At 34.5% G+C, this 23,496-nt stretch overlaps 2 long non-coding RNA genes across 4 annotated transcripts; one reads left to right on the plus strand and one right to left on the minus strand.

The window, feature by feature from the left end:
• Positions 1–113: 113 nt before the first annotated feature.
• Positions 114–8,817, minus strand: LOC107807376 (uncharacterized). Of its 3 annotated transcripts, XR_012699438.1 has the most exons (4): positions 8,689–8,817; positions 7,827–7,965; positions 2,139–2,206; positions 114–307 (listed from the first exon to the last, which is right to left on the minus strand). It is a non-coding gene; the product is annotated as an uncharacterized LOC107807376 (long non-coding RNA). The 3 variants fall into 3 exon arrangements; XR_012699437.1 differs by lacking the exon at positions 2,139–2,206; XR_001652891.2 differs by lacking the exons at positions 114–307; positions 2,139–2,206 and adding an exon at positions 4,862–5,514.
• A 2,238-nt stretch (positions 8,818–11,055) lies between these two features.
• Positions 11,056–15,301, plus strand: LOC107807375 (uncharacterized). The gene is made up of 2 exons (XR_001652887.2): positions 11,056–11,819; positions 11,983–15,301. It is a non-coding gene; the product is annotated as an uncharacterized LOC107807375 (long non-coding RNA).
• Positions 15,302–23,496: the final 8,195 nt, after the last annotated feature.

A 23,496-nucleotide genomic window follows, 5' to 3' on the forward strand; every position in this document is an offset into this window, starting at 1 on the left:
GCATGCCTCGTGATGGCACTTAGTCTCTATGACTAAGTAAGCCGATTATAATCATAATTCAAGCCTTTTTAAAAAAATATATATAATTTAATACAACCTCTCAAGACTGGTAATACTGAGTCACGAACTCTAATTGAATACATTGAATGATCATGAGGACCGAATGTACAATAATGTTCGAATAAGAAATTAACAGTACAATAGAAATAGAAGGACTCCAAGGGGCTGCGACGACCAAGCAGCCTACCTTAAGTCCTTGAGATCACCCTCTAACTTCGTCCGAGTCCGATATCTCCAATACCTGGCTCTGCACAAAAATGTACAGAAGTGTAGTATGAGTACACCACGGTCGGTACCCAGTAAGTATCAAGACTAACCTCAGTGGAGTAGTGACGAGGTACAGTCAAGACACTCACTAGTCAAATAACTTGTGCAATATAGCATACAAAAATAATAGAAAACAAATAGCAGTGATAGCAACACCAATCAACTAGTGATTTAAACTGCAAGGCAACAGGAACACCATAAATATTGCTCAAATGAATAATAAACACAAGTACAGCCAATTAATCAAGTCCTTCAAGATATACATCTTTTGTCTATAAGTTTTTCAATAAAAGTCTCTAGAATATAATCATTTTCAATAAATATATTTCGAATATACTTCCTTCAAATAAATATCTTTCGAATATAATTCTTTCAAATAAATACTTTCCGAATATAATTTTTTCAAGTAAATATTTTCAAATATAATTCTTTCAAGTAAATATCTTTCAATTATAATTCTTACAAGTAAATATCTTTCAAATATAATTCTTTCAAATAAAAGTCACCACGTGACACCTCATTTAACTTTTCTGGCGTGAGAAATATATTCAACATATCACATCAAATGGCACGACAATACCTTTGTGCACTTGTCTCATTCTCACCCAATATATATATACTTGTCTCATTCTCACCCAATGTATATATGTAGATCAAATCAATTGGCACGGCAACACCCTTCGTGCATTTATCTCTTTCTCACCGTGCATACATATAACAATACCAACTAGGTGGGAGAAAAGTCAATAACAATAAAAGAAATAAAGTGGGAGGCACACAGTAAGCAACAATGATTACAAGTCACATTGAAAACATAGGTGTACAATAACATATCAAGATAAAGGCATGAATGTATACACAACAAACCGATATCACAATATAATGTATGTCTCTCGTCCTCGCCTGCACGAAAACACCCTTCGTGCCATGAATATATGATAATATAAAAATAATGGTACGACATCACCCTTCGTGCTTTTACTCTCATCCTCACCTGATAATATAAATGAAATGGCATGGCATCACCCTTCGTGCTTTACACTCTCAATGGCACGGCATCACCCTTCGTGCTTTACACTCTCAAATGGCACGGCATCACCCTTCGTGCTTTACACTCTCAAATGGCACGGCATCACCCTTCGTGCTTTACACTCTTCCTTACCAAGCACATGTATATCATTAACAAGCAAGGTAGGAAGCATAAATAACATTCAAGGAGAGTGTTTAATCCACAACACAATACAACAATTCATATCATAATTTTCCACTGGCCACAACCAAATTCCAAATATGTAGCATAATCAATAAATATCTCAACAAATAGCCCAAGGCTCCACACAACGTATATAAAACCTCAGAACGATCAACAGAGGTGAAAAATACTTAGTATAGGGCAACGCCTTCATTAATTCAAATTCTTGATAATTATATTAACTTCTCAATTTAAACTTATTTTATAAATATCTGCAGATAAGGATTCCATCATGAATTTAATTCCAAGAAAATTATCAAATCAACAAACACACGGAATTCACATAAAATCCAAGTAACAACAACACCAAATTATTATATAAAATACAAACTCGACAAATAAGGAATGACGCGTGATAATTCAAGAATTTACCAAATGCCAACAATTATCCAATCTAATACATAAAGATGCCTAAAACCTTAAACCAATAAAATTTGCACATATAAACCCGAGTCCGTACTCGTCACCTCATGTACACGGCTTCCAATCACATAATTTTCACATAAGACTCAATGTCTAAAGGGTAATTCCCCCACTCAAGGTTAGGCAAGATACTTACCTTTTTGAAGTTATGCCGATATTCCAAAATCGCCTTCTTGCTTGAATTGACCTCCGGACAGCTCAAATCTATCCAAATTAATTGTACAACTTCATTAAAATTCATCCAAAATAATTTCGGATAATAAAACACCAACTTAAAATTTTATTCTAAAAAGTCAGCGCGGGTCCCGCCCCTTGGAACCCGACAAAAGTTTTACGAAATTCGAACACCCATTCCGATACGAGTTCAACCATACCAAAATTATCAAATTCCGATAACGGATCGCCCTTCAAATCTTAAATTAAAGTCTAGAGAATTTCTACCATTTTCAACCCAATTCACTAATTTAGTAATAAAAACAATAATAGATTTATGTAATTTAACCAAAATCAAGTTAGGAATTCTTACTCCAATATTTTCCTTGAAAAACTCTCGAAAAATCGCCTCACCCGAGCTTTCTTGGTCCAAAAATGGAAGAATGAGACGAATTTGGACTTTATTCTGCTGCCCAGGGGTTTGTTCTTCGCGTTCGCGACCCTCCCCTCTCGTTTGCGATGAACAAATTCTCCAACAACCATTTTCAAACGTTTCTCAGACAGACTCTAGCATAATGGTCATAACGTTTTGTACAAAACTCTAAATGATGAATGGTTTAACTTTTTGAAAACTAGACTCCAATGGCTATAACTTTTATTTGTTGATCATCTCCCAATTCCTTATATATTGCGAGATATAAGCTTCCAAAGTCAGCCCTGTGCAACAGAGATTTTCAAACTCTTCCCAGACAACCTTTAGTGTATCCACCATAACTTTTTGTACACAATTCCAAATGATAAATGGTTTGCCTTTCTGAAAACTAGACACAAAGGTCTACAACTTTCATTTTTGGATCATCTCTAAATTCCTTATAAATTGCGAGATATGAGCCTCCAAAGTCAGACGACGGGCAGCAAAAATTCCTTCTTCGCGAGCTCGAAGAACAAAGTCCCAACAGCAAAATCCTTCTTTGCCAACGCGAGAGGCTCCTCGCGAACACGAAGATCAATACCAGAACCAGCAACCAGCAGCATCAAAACACCCAAACTTGATCTGGAACCACCCCGAATCAAACCCGAGGCCCCCGGGACCCCGTCTAATCGTACCAACCAATCCCAATACATAACACAAACCTGCTCGAGGCCTCAAATCACATCAAACAACATCAAAACCACGAATCGCACCCCAATTCAAGTTTAATGAAACTAAGAAATTTTAACTTCTACATTCGACGCCGAAACCTAACAAATCAAGTCCGATTGACCTCAAATTTTGCACACAAGTCATAAATGACATAACGGACCTATAAAAATTTTCATAATTGGATTCCGACCCCGATATCAAAAAGTCAACTCCCCGGTCAAACTTTCAACTTAAACTTCATATTTTCGCCATTTCAAGCCTAATTTAACTACGAGCTTCCAAATAATTTTTCGGACACACTCCTAAGTCCAAAATCACCATACGAAGCTATTGGAATAATCAAAATTCTATTCCGGGGCCGTTTACTCAAAAGTCCAACTCTGGTCAACTCTTTTCATTTAAGCTTCAAAAATGAGAATTGTTCTTTCAATTTAACCCTGAATCTTCCGAAAATCAAACTCGACCACACCCGCGGATCATAATACATATTACGAAGCTGCTCGAGACCTTAAGTCACTGAACGAGGCGTTAATTCTTAAAATGACAAGTCGGGTCGTTATAATTTTATACCACATATAAATTATATATATATCATAATATATGTAAATAAACAAAATATACCATACATAATCTTTAAAGTTGTGTATTTTATACTTTATATATACACTATTATATAATTTATCACATATACAATTGTAATAGAAAATATATAAGAACCACCAATCGAAGTTATAATATGTTATTATCCAAATTTAAACTCCAAAGAAGGAAACGAAAAGAAGAATTTTGCATATACAAAAAGAAAATAAGAAGAAAGGCATTAGAAAAGGGAAGACAAAAAAGAATGGAAGGATTGCATCAGTTATAGAAGATAAAAAATCTGAGCGAAAAAATAGGAACAATTGCTATAATTTTGCAATGGGGTTGATTCTTGTCCGGCTGAATTTTAGGAACATTTATTTGAAAGGTGTTATGATATGTTAATATTTAGGTGCCGTAAATGTAATTAACTAATGTTGCTATCGTTTTGCAAATTTTCTGTAAATATTGCCTAGTTATGTTTTTTTTTATATACGCACACATAAACCTTTGGTTGTATATCGCAGAATAATGTTAAAACTTACTAAATTCTCCTATTTACCAACGTGAAGTATCATATGCCTCAACACATTGAAATGTTCACATCAGAATATATGTTTCATGAACTACCTGTATAAAATCATTTTACTCAATGTTGTTTGCATGACTCTCAAATGTATAAACCTACATGTAAATGTAGATGGGGCTTGTAGGTGACCTAATTTTTAAATACTTTTTAATTATTAGTATAAATTACTTGCTCTTTGTGTTACTCTTATTAATAATATACGTGTATAATGAGTTCACAAGTTTATATTTAAGTCTTGTTTTTCTTCATAAAAAAAAGGCATAAATAGCCTAAAAGTCAACTTTATGGCCAATTATAAATGTTCTTTTATTTATATGACAATTTTCACAGAAGATCGATATAATATAACACAGAAAATCGATAAGTAAAATACTCCATAGAACATCTTTGTAGGTCTTTTTCTTATGTTCAAACTGTAATTGGCTATAGGAGGTCATTTTGTAGAAAACTGAGGTACAAAACGACAATAATTTCGGTATAGAAAGTAGAAAATTTTACATGGTATAATTAAATTATACATTATATTTATCATAAATAAATACACTTTAAACTAATTATAATACATAACTGCATATTGGGTTTTATAGCAAATATCCTCTCTAAGTGATTTCTAACCCTAAAATAACTTTTTCCTCTCTTCCTCTTTTATCTTCGTACTATAGCCTAACCGCCTCCCCCATCTCCCTTAAACTCTCTCTATCTCTCTTGTGTTACAATCTCGGTGGAGAACCACCGCCAGCCTAACCCGTCTGAACACTGTCATCCGACCTCATATTTATTTATTTTCTCCTTTGTACTCTCTCTTCTCTCACCCGCTATGAAAATTCCTCAATTTAGTACCTCAAATTCCTCAATTCAGATCGGCCTCGTCAATTCAGATCGGCCTCGTCATTACCTCCACCGCTGCCTTCATCTCTGGTTGGAATCTATGGCCAACCGGTCGGATTTCTCATATCCGAGTGCATTGCCTTAGAAATGCATTTGTTTTCACCTTCTCTTCTGCTAGTCCAAATGTTGCATTCATTATCACGTACATATTCTATTTGTCTAAAGAGAAAACAAACTTTTTTTTTAGAATAACACCCAAATATTTTACTCAAATAATGCAATATGCTTTACCTATATTTAACATTCCAGAAAAAGTATATTAGCCCTCCATCATATAATAGTATCTCAGGTGTAACACTCCTCAAATCTATAGAAATTTCAACACTCGCTAAATATAGAATTAATTTTTTTTTAATCTTAAATTATACTTCTATTACAGATTTAAACCCTTGTTATTGATTTTTGAGTTACTTCTTTATTTATAAAGAATTGGATATATATTTAGGGGAATATTAATAATTTTAATATTAGTAATTTTTAAAAGTGAGTATCATTAATTATTAGTTAAGGCAAAATAAAACAAAACAAAAAGAGAAAAATAATAATAAAAAAAAAGGGCTTAAAGCCTTGGAATGGTAAGAAACGTATTTGTTTTAAAAAGGGCAAAAGGCTTGAAAGCAAAAGTCTGAAGGCCGAAAAGCCTTATAGGAAGCCTTATAGGAACAAGACAGAAGGCTTAAACTCACGTAAGCCTCAAGCCTCATGCGGAAAAGAGAAACAGAACGAGAAACATTGGCAGCAAGACTATTTACGCAAACAAAAATTCTAAGTTTTTTTACAAATCACTAATTCTTAAACTCAGGTATATAAAATTCCCTATTGTCAATTATCCTAAAGTAGTAGTACGTAAGAATTGAATAGTTAATTCCCTTCTTCTTTTGTATCAAGAGTAAGTTCCATGTTTAGGTGTGAAACTTTGAAATTAATTCAAATACAATGGTTGGCTCAAGGAGTTTTGAGGTGAGTTGATATAACCCTTTACTAAAGTGGTTTAACTCACAAAACCATGTATACAAGGTGTTTGATGAATTGCTTAAAAGAATTTATATGTACTTAATTGGAGCGAGTAAGTACCTATTAACTTAGAATTGTTCTAGCAAAAGTTTAGATGATTTATTATGATATATGTGCATAAATTTTAGATTTTTGTGTTATTCTTATATGCCATTTTCATGTTGAAAATTTATGAAGATGCAAGAATCTTTAGAAATACTTTTGAATGTTTATTTCATTCTTACGTCATGCTTTACATTTAAGAATAACAGTATGAATATGTATAGGATGTTCCAGAAAGGATTTAGACTTGAAAAGTCACAAGAAGAAGTTTTAGAAAGAAAAGATTTTTGGGAGTATCCTCTATTCTGAGAAGGGATCATCGTCCAGGCCGAGGGTCCTGATCAAGGCGTTGACTTCCTGAAACTACTTGTGCCAAAGTAGGGAGCACACGAGCCGAGGGTCTCATTGCTGAGAATTTACCTAGCCATCTAAGGTATGACACATGAGTGCTAAGAACCATGAAGCGAGTGGCACCTCGTGGATTGGGCCTAATCGATCAGGTTGATAATAACTTAGCAATATTTCATTTGTTACTACGAATAAAGTTTTGGAGTTGGTTTATTTTAGATATTTAAATTAATTAAAAGTATTTGATTACAGTAGTGCCTTGTGGCATATAAAGTTTGAAGCTATAATAGATTTGATAAGCACAGATGGTTCGCTCGGTCATGTTTAGTTATCGGGTGCCGGTCCCGGCTTGTTCAGAAAATGGGTCGTGACATCATGCATCAATATATACCTTTAATTCCCTCCATGTCGTATAAGACACATAAAGAGCGGGCAGTCTCAACTAACAGAGGAATCCTACTCCACCATTTCATGCAATTCATCACCCAGAAACACAGAATTTAGAAGAGCTTAGATATTTTTCTCTTTTTTTTGCATTCATACACCTTACTTTTCAAATTCCCTAGACATCTTATGGACTGTATTAATCTTTGAACATATCTAATAATATAACTAACTTTAAAATGTTCCTTTCTAGCGAAACATGACATATTACTGCCCTAGAACATTTAATCAGATTCATGAGTAAGTCGCAAACAAGTGACCATGTACCTGAGGGATTGTAGACAAAGCACATATGCTATCTAATTACACATCAGAGAGCATTATAATTTGCCTTTTTAAAACAAATGAGCAGATACTATCATGTATCACCTTTTGACATTTCAAGTGAATTAGGAATTAACATAGATATCTATCAAAAACTAAACAATTCAATCTTACGCCTAGCACCATCATTTCTCAGAAATCCAGTTTCATCTATAGTGACATTTGGGGTAAGTCCGGAAATGAAGCACATATTAATTGGGAAAGTAAGTCCCAATTTCCAAATAAAAGATGGTCAATGACATGAAATAGAGAGTTTACTTATTGGTAGCTGCATCAAAATTAGAAGAAAACTTATATACCTGCGACTCTTTATTAATTTCGTGCTAATCAATTAACTCCAACTCACACCAATCACCACTGGTCCATGAAGTGTCTCGTCTCCACCAAAGAAAGGGTGGAGTGGTTGTGAATTAAAAGGTTTCATCAAGCGGACAATACCTGTTAAATCAAGCTTTCCGTTCATAATGCATCTAGAGTGAAGTAAAACTGAAAGCTTTATAGGATTATGGACATATCAACAAAGTTGGATCATCAAAATGCTTATATCTGATGAAGCCGAAAGAATATATTTGAGTATTATACCGTAAATAGATGTTTCTCTTAATTTAACATTACTATTTATTTACTGCAATTAGATGATTACTTATTCTTTTAGGCATTCCATCAAACATCATGGGTGCATCAGTGTGCAAAAAGAATCAGATTGCTTACCACAAAATCTGATTTTCCATTCATCAAATGTACAAAATCATGTACCTAGGCATCAATTTTCCCCATATGGAGAAAACACAGATCATGCACCCAAGTATTTTATACCCAAACATGTGAAGAAGAGGTAAAAATAGTGACATGCATGTAAAATATAACCCAAATATTTTTAAAATAAGAGGAAAACTAATTAACAGATATCTCCATCGCCAAGGAATTAGTGCAATATATTTAAAAAACGAAAAAAGAAACACGAAAAAACTCAGCGCAAGTCACAGGTACGAAAGATGTGAAAAGAAATAGAAAATAGAAAATCTAAAAATCTAACCAAAAGCGAAAAGTGAGAGAGACGGAGTAATAATGAAGAGACCCGAAACAGAGCCGAATTAAAGCACACAAAAGGCGACTGTTGAGTACACACCAACTATTTGCAAACGGTGTGGTGTAGCCTACCTGGTGAGAAATTTACCATCTTTTAGATGAAGAGATTGAAGAACCAAGAAAGAGTAGATGACACCAAAATAGAAATGATAATGGATGACAACTTGTCTCATACAAATAACAAAAAGGGCTAGCACGTGTTGTTAAATGAGGAAAAAGTAAGGACTCTAGTTGGAGAGTAAAGTTCCAAAATACCCATGACGAACATTCATAATTACCCAATTACTCCTGTTCGTACACTCCAACTAAAAAAAAAAGTAAAAAAACTCACACAAATTGATAAACAGAGAAATGAAAACTTGGAACCAAATTGAAAAATGTGTAAGAAAACGAATTCAAGGTCTCACAAATAACGATGATCAGTGATCATAGTAGGGGTTTCTAGATTGTACTATTGGAGTGTGGCAGCACCCACCTGTAATGATGTAATGAAGAAATCTCAAGCTAACTAGATTTCCCGTAGTATTCGGGAACAAATCCCTCCAAACATAAACAATAACATCAATCTTGTGTACCGATGAATATGAAGCTCCAATGTATCATCTGTGATGTCAGCGTGCATCACCTCGAAATGCTGTCGGACGGGCATCAACTACAAACGACTGGCCCCAATCAATGCAGTCTCATCCGATGGCTGGAAACCGGCGAGCCGCTGCAGCATCTCCAGGTACTGCAAACCCGTATACTCTCTAATGGCATTCGGTAAAGCAACATGGTGTCCATCAAAGGGCAGCTCATACCGGACCTCCACGTCCTGAAGCGTGATAGTGGCCTCGCCAATGGACAAATGGAATGTGTGCGTCTCCGACCGCCACCGCTCTATCAGGGCCGTGATCAATGACCAATCCAACTGCAGTCGGCCGATCTCTACAATCCTATAAAAAATTATATCCTGGAGGCGTCTGACAATACGGGAATAGAGAGGGTGGGCTCTAAGAAAGTCTCACATATCATCTACTCTCCTAGCGCGGAAAGTCTGGGCCAGTAACTGTTCCTCCTATATGTAGGACGACTTATACTTGCCCTATAGCAACAGTAGCTCTAGCGTGGCAGGTCCGGGATGCAAAAGCGGAACCTCCATGTCGGCTACTGTTAATTGAAAAATATTAATTATATTATTTTACTTTAATATGTTAGTTTTATTATTTTACATGTTAGTTTTATTATTTTATATGTTTGTTTGTTACTCGCCTATTTTTGACTATAATAAAATTAAATAATTAATTTTTGATCGTTGACTAGAATTGGACAAAGTTTGTGTTTGAACTATCAGCTTTTTGACGTATTTTTGGGTATAAGAGATACTTAAATGATTAATTTCAATAACTACAAGGATACTACGCTAAATGACACTACATTTTACTACGCTAAAAGGGCACTACATTACAAATACGAGCACTACATTAGGCCACAAGATACCACTATAGGGAACTAAACTAACAATTTATCTATTTTACTGGTCTTTTAGCAAATAAATAATCTAAAGTGGATAATAATAACAAATTAATTTAATAAAAAACAATCACGAAAATACATATACCACAGTAAAAAGTAACTTAATATTTTTTTAACAACTAATAACAATTTTTCTATTTTACTAATTTTTTTAGCACACTACTCTTATAGTCTGGATAAAAAATAACAAATTAGTTAAATCGCAAAACAATCACAAAATAACATAGAGACTATTAAAAACAACTAATATGCATTTTTTATACGAGTTTTAACCTAAACTAAGTTAGAATACCTCGATTTAAGATTTTTGGAAAGTTGAAGATTTGGAGCCGAAACGAGCAACCCACTACTAGAATACGCCTTAGCTAGATGTGGGACCGAGAATCTATACTTTTGTGGGACCGATGGGCTCCACTCAAAAAAAATTTCGTTGATAATGGAAGGACCGCTATTTTTTTTTTGTTTTTTTGGGGGGGGGGGGAGTTTCTCGTTTGGTGGGGAAGGGAAGGGGATATGTTTTTATGTGGGTATAACGCCTTTTACGATATACTATACTATAGCGTCTTAATAAAAAGCGCTATATCTTTCCGCTCTTTTCAAGTTCAATTATAGCGCCTTTTAAAAGGGCGCTATACCTTAACGAGCAAATGACCGTTAAGGTATAGCGCCCTTTAAAAGGGCATTATATATATTTGGGTCTCTATATTTTTTTCACACATTTTAGTTCTTTAAGTCCAAAAGAATTACATTTTGGTTCTGGACTCAAAAAAGTCAACGCAAGTCAGAGGTACGAAAGATGTGAAAAGAAATAGAAAATAGAATATAAATGTGAAGGAAAGGACGAACAAAGCTATTTCCAATTGTACATTTTGCATTAATTGTGCGTATACACTTTTTTAAATTGACAAATGTACCTGCTCCCTTTTGAACTCAATTGTTGTAGAAACACGTGTACTCTACGTGTCCAGCACAGATAATTTCATCAGTTCATCTAGATTTTTCCAAGATAGAGAACCGGAAGATTGGATCATATTGGAATTCCACTAGATGTCTTCAATGAAAAATTTGGTTCCCTCGTATTCAAGATTTTCAGCTACAAAACTATTTTCCCTTTTAATCATTCATCCTCTGTTTTTGCTTTTCTGCTCCAGCTGCGTTTGGCCTTGGCTTCTAGATCCATTTCAAAATTTCTCTATTTTTCCGAAATGTGTGTGGTTCGCTAAGTTCTGCTTAGTTTTCTTTTGTGCTCAGTGCTTCTTTCTTGATGAGCATATGAATATTTGATTCTATTTTGTTTAGAGATGATTGATTTTGATATTAAACTTTCCTTCTTTCTTCGTGTTTCCTTTATGGATTCTGTCATACTCATACATGTGGTTATTTTTTAAAATGCCTCTTTAAAAATTTTCAGCTTTGGTAACCTGACTGCTCCCCTACAGCGGCTACAGAAAATTGCCACTGGGAGAAAAATAAACTAACAACGGAAGAGTTTTAATGCAACCAATATGTTTGATGAAATTCCAATGTATTTGATGAAATTCTCCAATGTAAAGAAGATAGTTTCAACAATTCGGTTGACCTCTTCTCTGCAATCAATCAAGCTTTTTACATATCAATGGACACTGATTAAATTAGTACAACTTGATTTCTACTACTGATTGCACTTTGAATTCCCATTTTGTTGATTGGTAAGCTTTTGTCAGTGTATTCCCTCTATGTAATTTCATTGTTTTCCATTTTATATCTTCGGCTTTATTTTATAATTTTCTTACTCAATTTAGATCGGGTTTCTTTCATATGCATTTTTTTTTATTTATCAAGATGCGAATCAGATTGTTTGCATGCTTATAGGGAGAGAAAGTATGAACTCGAGGGAGATTCTAGAGCAGCAGAAAAAACATTGGTCATAATCGAAAAAGAGAAAAAGGGGCAGGAGAGGCAATCGAAGAAAATGACATCAAACAACTATTGCCAAGGTGATGCTGACTTGATAGCTGAACGTTAATTAGGTATGGACTAATATTAGGCTTATATTTTGTGTATCTTTTAATTGTTATATTCCTATATGCGCATGCACACATACCCATATCAGTATGGCACGAGCGAGCGACTATGTGTGTATGTGTGTAAAGTATTCTTTTAGAAAATATTTTACTTAAAGATATTACTTGCCAAGTCATTTTTCTTATTTGGTTGAACAGAGAAAATGAAACGCAAGCTTCGTTGATAATCACAAATAGTAAACAATGGAGATGATATTTACATGTTATATGAGTAAGCGATACAGAATAGGAGTGGAGTGGAAATAATTTTCAAAATGGATACAACTACAAGCTAGAAAATAGTTTCATTAGTGAAAATGAATTCACCATCAGAGTGGAAGTTTTCATTGTACTCATACTTTCAATGTGCTCTCTGTTAAAGTTAACATAGTATAATAGCTTTTCTCCAACCAGTTTGCAATAATATTGAATTTCTCTCATGAATTTTATATGTTCTTCTTTTTGCTTTGCTTTGCTCTGTTGTTTAGTTAATTAAGTTGCTGGATTTTAGTACTAATTTAGGTAATGCAGAATAGGGGTGAAAAGGATGTAAAAGAAGTTTTGAGTTTAAATAGCCTAAGGAGTATATGATGAGTCCAACCCTGAAGAATAAGCCACACGGTTATCACAGCTTCTGCATCTTATAAAAGTTCTAATTGTTAGATTATTGCATCTATTACAGTAAACTACTTAAAGTTCTATAAAACTTTTTGATTTTGTTAAACTCTTCCACTAAGATATTTCCAAGGGAAAATGGCAAAAGGTCCACATTTTATATAAAATATTTTTGTTCACCTTTATATGAGAAACTTTAAGAATTTTCTAGAGATCACAGACTATCCAGTAGGTGACAGCTTTTGTTGATTTCAATTGATATAGTTTATGTTGTCCTTGATTGAATCGTAGTAACTTGAAATTATCTCAATTTTTTGTTAATACCTCTTGAAGCTGATAAAAGTACTCGATAAATTGAAGATGTTGTTCTTAAAGTGCTCAAGTGCAAGGATATGTAGACCTCTTAACTCACTTATTTAGAGTGCAATGGCTTGCTTGTTAGTGTTGTCTTCCGAGCTGCGCCTCTGGTCCTGAAACACCTAAAATTATGTCTGAGGATAAGTTATATACATGAATATTTGATTTTGAATTTTAAGTCCGAGAAACTCTTAAGTGGTATTAGTGGAAGCTCTCAATCATTTTTTCGTTTGTTTGAATATTCCAAATATTTACCCGACTTTCTTCTTTCCTTTTCAAAGTTAAATATAATGCTAATCATACAGCAAATGTAGTGTGTAGTGTGGCATATTTACTTTGGGCTGAATATTTTTATTAACTATACCAGGATCTCTTATGCATAGCTACTGTATCTTAGCGTCAGTAAGGTATTATCTAAATTTTGGTGTTTAGTTCTATCTGCTATTAAATCTTAAGTATGACCTTGCACTTCCTTAAGTGTATTTATCTTCCTACTTTATGTGTGCAGCCAAGTTTCAAGTTGGTATCATACATATATTCCTTTAACCCGATAATATCTATCGTTTGCCCTTGGACCAAAATACTTCCTGAATGCTTATGCTCACTTTTAGTATATGGATTTGTGTTAATTAATTTCTTTTTTAATTTGTTTTAGGCATTATTAGGTATTATCCATGGCTCCCGTTGGTGTCATATATATAGTGGAACACCTAAACCATAGAGAATAACGAACATTCCTTGGACAAATCAAATAGCAAAAGGCATATTTTGTTACATCACAATATGGCTTTACAACTAATTCATTTATCGATACTAAAATCCAGTTGCAGCATTAGCTCTAAGAGGCAAGAAATGGTATTACTTTGGAGTAGAGAAAGTTTTTCTTTGCTAAAGAATGAATAGGATATAGTTGAGTGTCCCTTATGTGAAATTGGGGTCATTTTGTGATTTTTCCCATTCAAAAATATTTAGATGGTTTTGCATTTTGCTTCTTAAAGTGGTCCATAGTAATTACATGCTGAATTATTTTTTTATCCATAGGTGGTTTTACACAACTGTTTTTTTAGGGACTCGGAAGTCTGGGAAGTGACACATTGATTTATCCAGGAACAACTTAATTTGGTTGAGAAAAAGGAAATAAAGTTATTTGTTGGACTGAAGTTTCAGGCCAAATAGCCAAGGGAGAAATTCAAAAATAGTCAGATTTACAAGTGGTCATTCAAAAATAGTCACACTTTTAAAAGTAATTGAAATTTAGTCACTTTTCATGTAAAGATAAATCTGAACGAAAACACTGTTCAGAATCCGAAAAATACTCTAGTACATTATACTGGAGTTCCAGCATAAAGTATACTGGAACTCCAGCATATTATATTGAAGTTCCAGCATAAGTATACTGGAACTCCAGCATAATATAATGGAGTTCAAGCATAAGTATACTAGAACTCCGGCATAATATATTGGAGTTCCAGCAAAGTATACCGGTCCAGTATAATATGTTGGAAGTTCATATACATGTGCTCGAATCTCCAGTATATTATGCTGGAACTTTCCGCGTGTTGGAGTTCCAGCATAATATGCTGGAAGTTCATACACAGATGCACCAAACTCCAGTATATTATGCTGGACCGGTCTCTGTTACAGCAAAATAGTAGCTATTTTTCAATGACTTGGTAAACGCTGGCTATTTTTGAATGACCAGTCCGAAAACTGGCGAGCCCGTGCTATTTTTACAATAGTCAAGGTATAAAGCCCAAGAAGATTAGAAGTGATAGAGGTGATATAATTGCTACTGCTTGGATTCCAATCAAGAGGAATGATGCAGTTTGGAAAAAACGGTTTGTTCTTGGAGTTTAATAAACCTAGCTAAACATTTATTTGCCTTTTCTTTTATGTGATATATTTAAGTTATTCACAGAGATGCAATTATATGAAGTGTCGAAGGTTTATAGGTAATTTGAATATGCCTAAGCCTTCCATTGTGTTCCGTGCTCTTAGGCCCGTGCAGAGGGGCACGGGCATTCCCATCTAGTATCCATATATACACAAGTTCTCGTTGGACGTGTTGGAATAGATTGTAGGTATTAGCCTAGTTGAGAAAGGTTAAGTGTAATTTTTATTTAGCATAGGTGGTTATTTTTTCATTTCGAATTTCATATTTTATTTTTTCTATTTTGAATTTGGTGGCAACTGGCTATTTCGATAATCCATGGAATTTCTATTTCACCGGTGATACCTCTTTAAAAAATCTAATTTCAAATACCTAAAAAATTTATTTATTAACTGGTGATACGTCTTAAAAAATATAATTTTCTGTCACGGTTTGGACTGTGACTTTAAAATTTAAAGCAAGACATGGATAATATGAGAATTGGGCCGGCTCATCAGGAAGTCTGATTGAGAATGAGTCCAGATTTATATATATAATTAAGGAAAAATGCATAAGTACCTTCAGATCTATATCCAGATTTTCAACTATATACTCTACCTTCGCAAGGGTAATTTATTACCTCTAAACTATTTTAAAGTAGAATTATTTGCACCCTTAAAGTTGACGTGGCAGAGTGTGTGTATTTCACTCTCCTTGGGGAGTGAGAAGCAAGCTTTTTAGATTTTTCTTTTTGCTTTTTTACCATTTTTTCTTACTTTTTTTTTCCTTTTTCTTTGTCTTTGTCTTCTTATTTTACTTCTTTTTTTGTTTCTTTTCTCTAATTCCAGCGGATATTCATTCACCGGCGGCTTTGTCTAACCGTTTTTCTTTTATTTATTATGTTTTTCTTTTTTCTCTTTCTATCATTTTCACACACAAATTAAACTCTCAAAAAGATCTATTCATAAGCAAAGTAAAACAAAAATTCTGATTTGAGGGAAAAATTCATCATCGAAAAACCTTCCCACGCCGAAAAAAATTGAGGCATTGAAATTTTATCTAGAAAAAGTTTTCTCAGCTTATATTCGTTTTTATTTCTTTTTCTCTTTCTCCCACACATAAATTACACTTTCAAGAAATTTATATATATATATACACATACACTCAGATCGGGATAAAAATCTGTCGCCGGAAAAAACATTTCTCCAAAAAAAATGGTGTCTTTGAAATTCCGACAACCACCATTTTATGCCGCCGGTGACCAAAATAAAAAAGAGAGAATGAAATAACAAAAAAAATGAGAATAATAAGAAATAGGAAAAAAGTATAAGAAAAAGAAGAAAGAATAAAAAAAGTACTAAATATACATGTGACAGCGCATGTAGTTCACCACTTGCCAAGAGTTTGGTTATCTAGTTTTAGGGTGATATTTATTCCATTTAAAAAAAGTTTAGGGGGTAATAGAATTTTCGCAAAGATAAAGTGTGTAGTTGAAAATCCGGGTATAGGTTAGGGGGTACTTATGTATTTTTTCCTATAATTAAGTTTTTAGCCTTTATTATTTGGTCCCTGGTTTTTTTTATTTTCAATCAAGTTCTTCTATGTTAGGCTGTTAGCTAGCGGAGGGTTGGGCACGTGTCATAGGTGGTACAAGTTTGTTAGTTGTAGATAGCTTTTCCAATATTTAGGGAACGTTGCCTTGTATTTTTGGGTTATCTGATGAATGAAAAATTAATTTATCTTTTTAGTTATTGCTTTCCTTCTCATGACAATTTCGACGTTGGAATCGCTACATTTGGTATCAGAGCTGACGATTGTCGACTGTTCGTCGGTGTTAATGACAGAGTCCGACAGAGGCTTGAATCAGTTGGAGCAACATATTCAAGCTTTAACGGAAAGATCGAACAGAAAACTGCAGCATATAGAAGAATGATATCAAAATCATTTCTGGCCCTTCCATAGTTTAGAAAACCAGGATAACCTTTAAAGATCGGAGTGTGAGCAACGGGTTTCCGGCGACCCGTGTGCATATCATCAGTATCCTGGCGCAAATCCAAGTTTTTATCGAGATTCCTGTGGTGATTTCACTGGTGGATTCGCTAACCCAATGATTGGAGGATGGAATTATCTCGATTTACCCACAAGTGCTTACTCTTACCAGATTCCATTTGCTTAACAGATTGATAATACAAATCCAGGTTTCTATTTCGTTCAGCTCGGCAATGGTTCGGTGGTGTCAATGACTAGCGCTGGGATAAATAACTTGCTTAACTGTAGCTATGGGTATTTTAAATACAAAATACCAGAAGTAAATTACCCATATGCTGAGCCTCCATTCATTTTGACTAAACCCGAGGCTGGAAATATTAAAGATGAAAGGGTCTCTTTCTCAGGGATCGAATCAGATTCAAGTATCAAAAAGATGGAGAACTGGGTCAAAGATGTACCCATGAAAATCAAAGGTGAAAATGCAGACAAGGTGTTGGCTGAAATTTTCAATGATTTTGAATCAGGGGCGGCCCCGCGTGATGATAAGTGGGTTCAATTGAACCCGCTTCGTCAAAAAATAGTACTGTGTATATGTATAAATTATGGCTAAAGCAAGGTAAATTTTGTATAAAATCTAAATTTGAACCCACTAGACAGAAGCTTTGCTCTTGTAAAAGTGGTCAAGCGGGTTCAAAGTATTGGTGAGGTCGTGTGCTCGAATCATTTTTATTTTTTGTGCCTACTTTATTTTTTTGTTTGTATAAATTGCAACAAGAATGAGAAAAGGAAACAAACCCATGAAGATATCAACATATCCTAATATAACTGTCTTTGCAATCAAATCAATTTATTTTTCTTGTAGTATATATTTTGCCATTTTCTTTATTTTATTTTCTAGTTTATTTTCTTTACATAAGTTCAATAGAAATTATATTGAAGTTTATTTTACTCCAGAAGGTAATTTTAGTTCTCCCTTTCGTAAAATTTGTTAAGACTTGCAAATATATTTGTTGAAATTATTTGTCATTTGTTAGTTTAATTTAATTTTGTTTATGTTGGAATTCTTTTCATTTTTTTTTAGGGAAAATGCATAAGTACCCCTGATTTATAGCCGAATTTTCAACTACACACTTTATCTTTTCAGGAGTCCTATTACCCCTGAACCTTTTTAAAATGAAATAAACACACCCTTAAAACTGGACAACCAGATTTATGACGGGGAATGTTGTGCACGCATTGCCAGCTAATATTTTTTTTCTTTTTTTCTTATTATATTCCAATTTTTTTCCCCACCTTATTTTCCCGTTTTTCTTCCCTATTAACTGGAACAATGGATGAGGATCGAGGTCTTCAATGACAAAATGTAAGTTTGATTATATCCAAAATGTACATTGTTTTCATAAAACCCAATTGGGTGTTTTGGTGTAATTCAAATAGTTTTTTTAAAAACAAAAGTACTTAATTGTAGGGTAAGAATGAAACCTGAACTAAAAGGAGTTAAAATTATGATTAGGATTGCAAAATAGATGTGGAGTTCGAAAATCAACTTGTGTAAATTTATAAGGGGGTTTAAGTGTTGGTTCAATATTTGGGGATAATTCTGGAAATTGGGTTTGGAGAAGAGATGAAATTAGTAGATTCAAGGTACAGATTGAGCCCCTTAACCTAAAATATAGACCTTACAAATTGTTCTACAACTCAAGATACCAACGATAGGTAGACCATCGATGAACTTGCGACCGACATTAATGGAGTTCATGATCTTCGGACAACAAGACCAATTTAAAAAAGGAAAAAGGGACTAAAATAGAATTAAAAAATAGTATTAGTCTTAATTATAACTAATTAAGTCTAAAATAATGATTTTATTTTCAATTAAAAGTTGTCACTTGTATAAACTAATCAGTTTTAAACTTAAATTTTGCCTCTCACATGCTTTCAAGAGAGTGAACACACTCTCCTTGCCACTTCATCATCTAAGGGTTTGTTTATTTCATTTTTAAAAAGTTTAAGGGGGTAATAGGACCCCCACAAAGATAAAGTGTGTAGTTGAAAATCTGGCTATAGGTAAGGGGGTACTTATCCATTTTTCCTTCTCTTTTTTTTGTGAATAAGCTCTCTTTCTTTGATTATTGGTATTAATTGTAACTCTTTTCTTATTGTCTTCTTTTGCAAATAATAACTTGTTACTTATAAATGCTAAAAAGATTTTATAATCGATCAAATTTCTTAGAGTTAATAAATTCTAAAATTGGTCAATTATTTTTTTGTTAAAGTTCAACAAATTAGCTAAAATTAGATTTTAGAATTAAGAGAAGCAAAAAATTGTTTAAAATATAGAGCATCGACTTTAAGAGGATTTTATTATGAGATCACGTTGTGGGAATAAAAACAAAAAACTTGTTTCTCGTACCTTATGTCGTTTATATTGGTTATATATGGACTTCCCCAATTGAACCTGCTTGCACAAAATTATGGGTCCGCCACCATTTTGAATCACTACCCATTGTTTCCAAGAGCATCTGGGACTCAATATTTTTGGAACCAAGTGATAGAGATGAGGATACACCAAGAGAAAATATAGTCGTTGGAAGATGAAAACAAAACCTTGGATATTTCTTATTCAGATGCATCCACAAAGGTTAAAGGTGAGTATGAGGAACACTCAGAAAATAAGGACGGATAGGTGTTCAATGAATGTCCTCAATGGGATGTAGCTGGATTTCCAGATGCACTTTGCTCAGAGAGAAAGCATGCAGAAGAGTTATGTGAAAATTTTCTCACAAGGCGTAGAGCATGATTTTCCAGTGACCTTTGATGAGAAGAATAGAAAACTCATGACTTTGAGCAAGACTTGTGTTAGTGAAACAATAGAGATTGCTCGTAAGATTAGTACTGTTTCAAAATCTAAAATACTCTGTGAAAATCCTCATGTTTTCTCGTTTGTGCCGAAAGTGTGTTTAATGAATTCTGCATGTAGTTTTGGTCATCTCCTTGCTTCGAATATTGGTTTGAAGCCTAATGGGGTAATTGACTTGAAGTTTAATGGGGTCATAAAGAGTTTTATGGTAAACAAGTACTACAAAGGTGGAGAGATGAGGATCACTAGAAAATTATTTGATGAAATATTGCCTTGGGTGTGTGGGAATACTATTCTCATTGAGTTGGATGTTGTTAAGCTTTGGATCTATACAATCCAAATCTAAGGGAAATTTTTGTTGAACCAAGGAAACAAAGCATAGAACATGGTCTTGATCGAGTCAATTGGTGGCTGCAATTTGACTTTGGCATAGACATATGTAGTTCGTTTGATGCAGGACAGATTGATTCTAAAGGTATACAGTCCAACCTAGGGACACCAAGTAAAGCTTACGCTGAGCTGTCTATTAAAATGGCTTCGGATCTTAGCATTGATGTCGAGTTTTCTGAATTTGGATGTCCCATTTCTTACTGTCTCTATAAGGATCGGGTATTTTCGGAGATTGATAATAACGATATTGCTTTAACTATGCAAGTGAAGATAAGGCTTGCCAAATTGAAAAAAATAATGCATTCTTACCTGGGTTGTTTAGAAGTTGATATATCTCTAAATTACAGAGAGTTTCTCAACTGGATCATTAGGAAGAAAAAGAAAAAGGATCCATTGCTTGGGGACGATAAAAATGCATATTGGAATTCTCTTTTGATTATACAGATTAGTGAGGGTTTCCAGGGGATAGTTACTGTGAATTCCACCGATACGCTAGAGATGCTCTTAGGTTCTAAGGATGCTGATTACTGGTTGGAGAGTGGGTCAAGACTCTATGCTCATTTCTTTGAGTACCAGCTTCATGGTTCTTGTATGGGTAATAGGTCATATCACGCTCGTAGGTGGTTCTATTCCCTTATAAGTAGAATCGCTATATATCTATTACAACAACTATTCAGTTGCTTAACAATAAAGAGTAATTATATGAATGCAAATTGGAGGTTATGCATCCAAAACTCATCAAGTCAACATGGTTTATTTTAGGAACTATTCAGAAATCACATGGTTGGTTGTTTATTCAACAGAACAGGGTGTTGGTATCTCAGAGAAAAAAGCTAAAGAAAAATAGTGATTATGATTTTGGACTATTAGATGAGCATGATCCTTCTCTTTTTGCTGCGAAGACAGTCAAGGTTTATATGGAAAAGGTTCAATATGCTTTTGCCTTTTCCTATCTATGTTCAAATGATCACGAATGGATTATTTTTATTGATGGCCTAGAGTTGCCTTTCGACTTTCTGGAATCGCCTAACTTAAAGCACCAAAGAGATGGTTTTGTACCTAAATGCACACCGGATCGCATACTTGGAAATAATAAGTTGATTCTTGATATGCTTGTTATACCTATGAAAGTTAGCTTTCCAATGAGTTTGCTTCATTTCTGCAAGTAGTTGTTCGAGAAAAGGCTCAAAAGATTGCATGTCGCAGTTCTTCTTCTAGCTTCTTTATTCTTTCTGGTTCTTTGGTGTATCATACCCCATATGGTGACCTTTGTCTCACATGATTGCTTGCTTAAGAATGGAAAATGCTATATTTCATTAGTAGGTCATGCTGGAAAATTATTTAGCATGCATCCGAATAAAAAAAAAGGTAATAAGTTTGTCTCCTCCTCTAAAGGGGGTGGTTTTCTTAGATCAATGGGGGAAGGATTAATTGAACGAGTTGAATCAATGTGGAGCTTTCTTACTATGTTTTTTCTGACCAATGTTAAGGTGAGAAAGATGGAAGTTATATCTTTAATTGATGTGAAAAAGGTAATAAATTTACAGGTCGTAGATATTAAAAAGAGTACAAGTCAAGTTTTAGAAGCTTTGGTCCCTGTCATCATCTATCTACACTTTTGTTGTATCTTGCTAGAGAAAATCATATGAACTAGTCAACAATTCAAACATTTCTCTACTACTACAATGGCATGAAAGGTGTCATGGTTAGACATGATTTCAACAATTATGTTTTTGTGTATTTTTCATTAAGCTCTTTGGATACATACTGTTTGCTACTGCTTTGTTTTCTCTTGATCCATATCATTATAACTAACAAGCATCTAAGGAAGTAATGGTTAAGCTTGTCAAATGGGAAGGCTGGATTACGACTAAAGGGATGCAAGGATGCAACTAATTGTCCTAATATTCACCGAATTCAAGAAGGGTCATTCGCTCTGGGCCTAGACCCTCACGGGTTTAAAATATGTCACTAGGGTCTAAGACTTGTTAACTTATATACCAGTATCCCTCTTGTGTTTTGTCGATGTAGGACTATGTCTAAAGTCTGGTGTGTTACATACACCCACTCTTATGGACTCAGCGTCCTCATTGAGGTTTGCCCCACCGCATGGGATTCGCCTAAACTTAGCATTAAGGTTTGCCCCGCCTAATCAGAATTTGCCAAAACTAAGCTGAACTCTGACCCACCATCGGCAAGGCTGACACAAGAGTAGCTCTGATACTATATGTAATAACCCAGCCCGCTAGTGATATTGTCCGCTCTGGGTCTAGGCACTCACAGGTTTAAAACGTATCACTAGGGTTTAAGGCTTGTTAACTTATATACTCAGCATCTCTCTTGTATTTTGCCGATGTGGGACTCTGTCTAAAATTTGGGGTGTTACATAAAACTTATCACGCCCCCAAGGGTGGGACGTGATTAGCACCCAACTCTAACTGACCGTCGAGCGAACCCTTACCTTGTCTATGCTTAGTGTAAATATCATAATACTATTAAGTTCAATAAAATTGAATAACTAAAATTTAATTTAATTAATTGTCTGACAGCTGAGTTACATGATTCTAACATAGGTTTACTATGAGCCATAACCCATTGGACAAAGTCATGAGCCTCTAAAGATTTAAATCTAAATATACAAACTATAGGGCATTCCCAAGGAATATATAACATGCAAAATAAAGTAACATAAGCTGAAGAAATTTGGCTACCGTTGGAAAGAATCAATGTGCTCACCAACAAAGTCTACAGAGTCTGTCTCTAGCCGCGTGCCTTCTCACCCACAATCTCAATACCTGCCACACGACGTGGCAGGCCCAAACAGACTAAGTACCACCAAAGGATACCCAATGTATCTCATAAACTACCTCTTAAAAAGGCAGAGCGAGACCTTTGGGGAAAATCATAATATGAAAGAAAGCATGTTCACAGGTGTAACGACCCGATCGGTCGTTTTGAGAAAATTGGCCCCGAACCCCTATTTATTGTTCCCTCTAATTCATTTTTGGGTTTTTTGACTTGCCGGGAGCATTTGTTTTGGTTTTGGAGTGAAATGGGACACAAACCCTAAAATGGAGGTTTAAGTCATAGGAATTGACCGTAGTTCAAACTGTGTGAAGACGATTACGGAATGGAGTTTTGGCGGTTCCTCGGGAGACCCCCCTGTACTGCATATTTACTTTGGGACTACGAGGCGTTTACTCAGGAGATCCCCTTGTACTGTATATTTACTTTGGGATGAT

This window comes from Nicotiana tabacum, chromosome 15 (assembly GCF_000715075.1).
Source record: "Nicotiana tabacum cultivar K326 chromosome 15, ASM71507v2, whole genome shotgun sequence".
Classification (NCBI taxonomy): Eukaryota; Viridiplantae; Streptophyta; class Magnoliopsida; order Solanales; family Solanaceae; genus Nicotiana; species Nicotiana tabacum.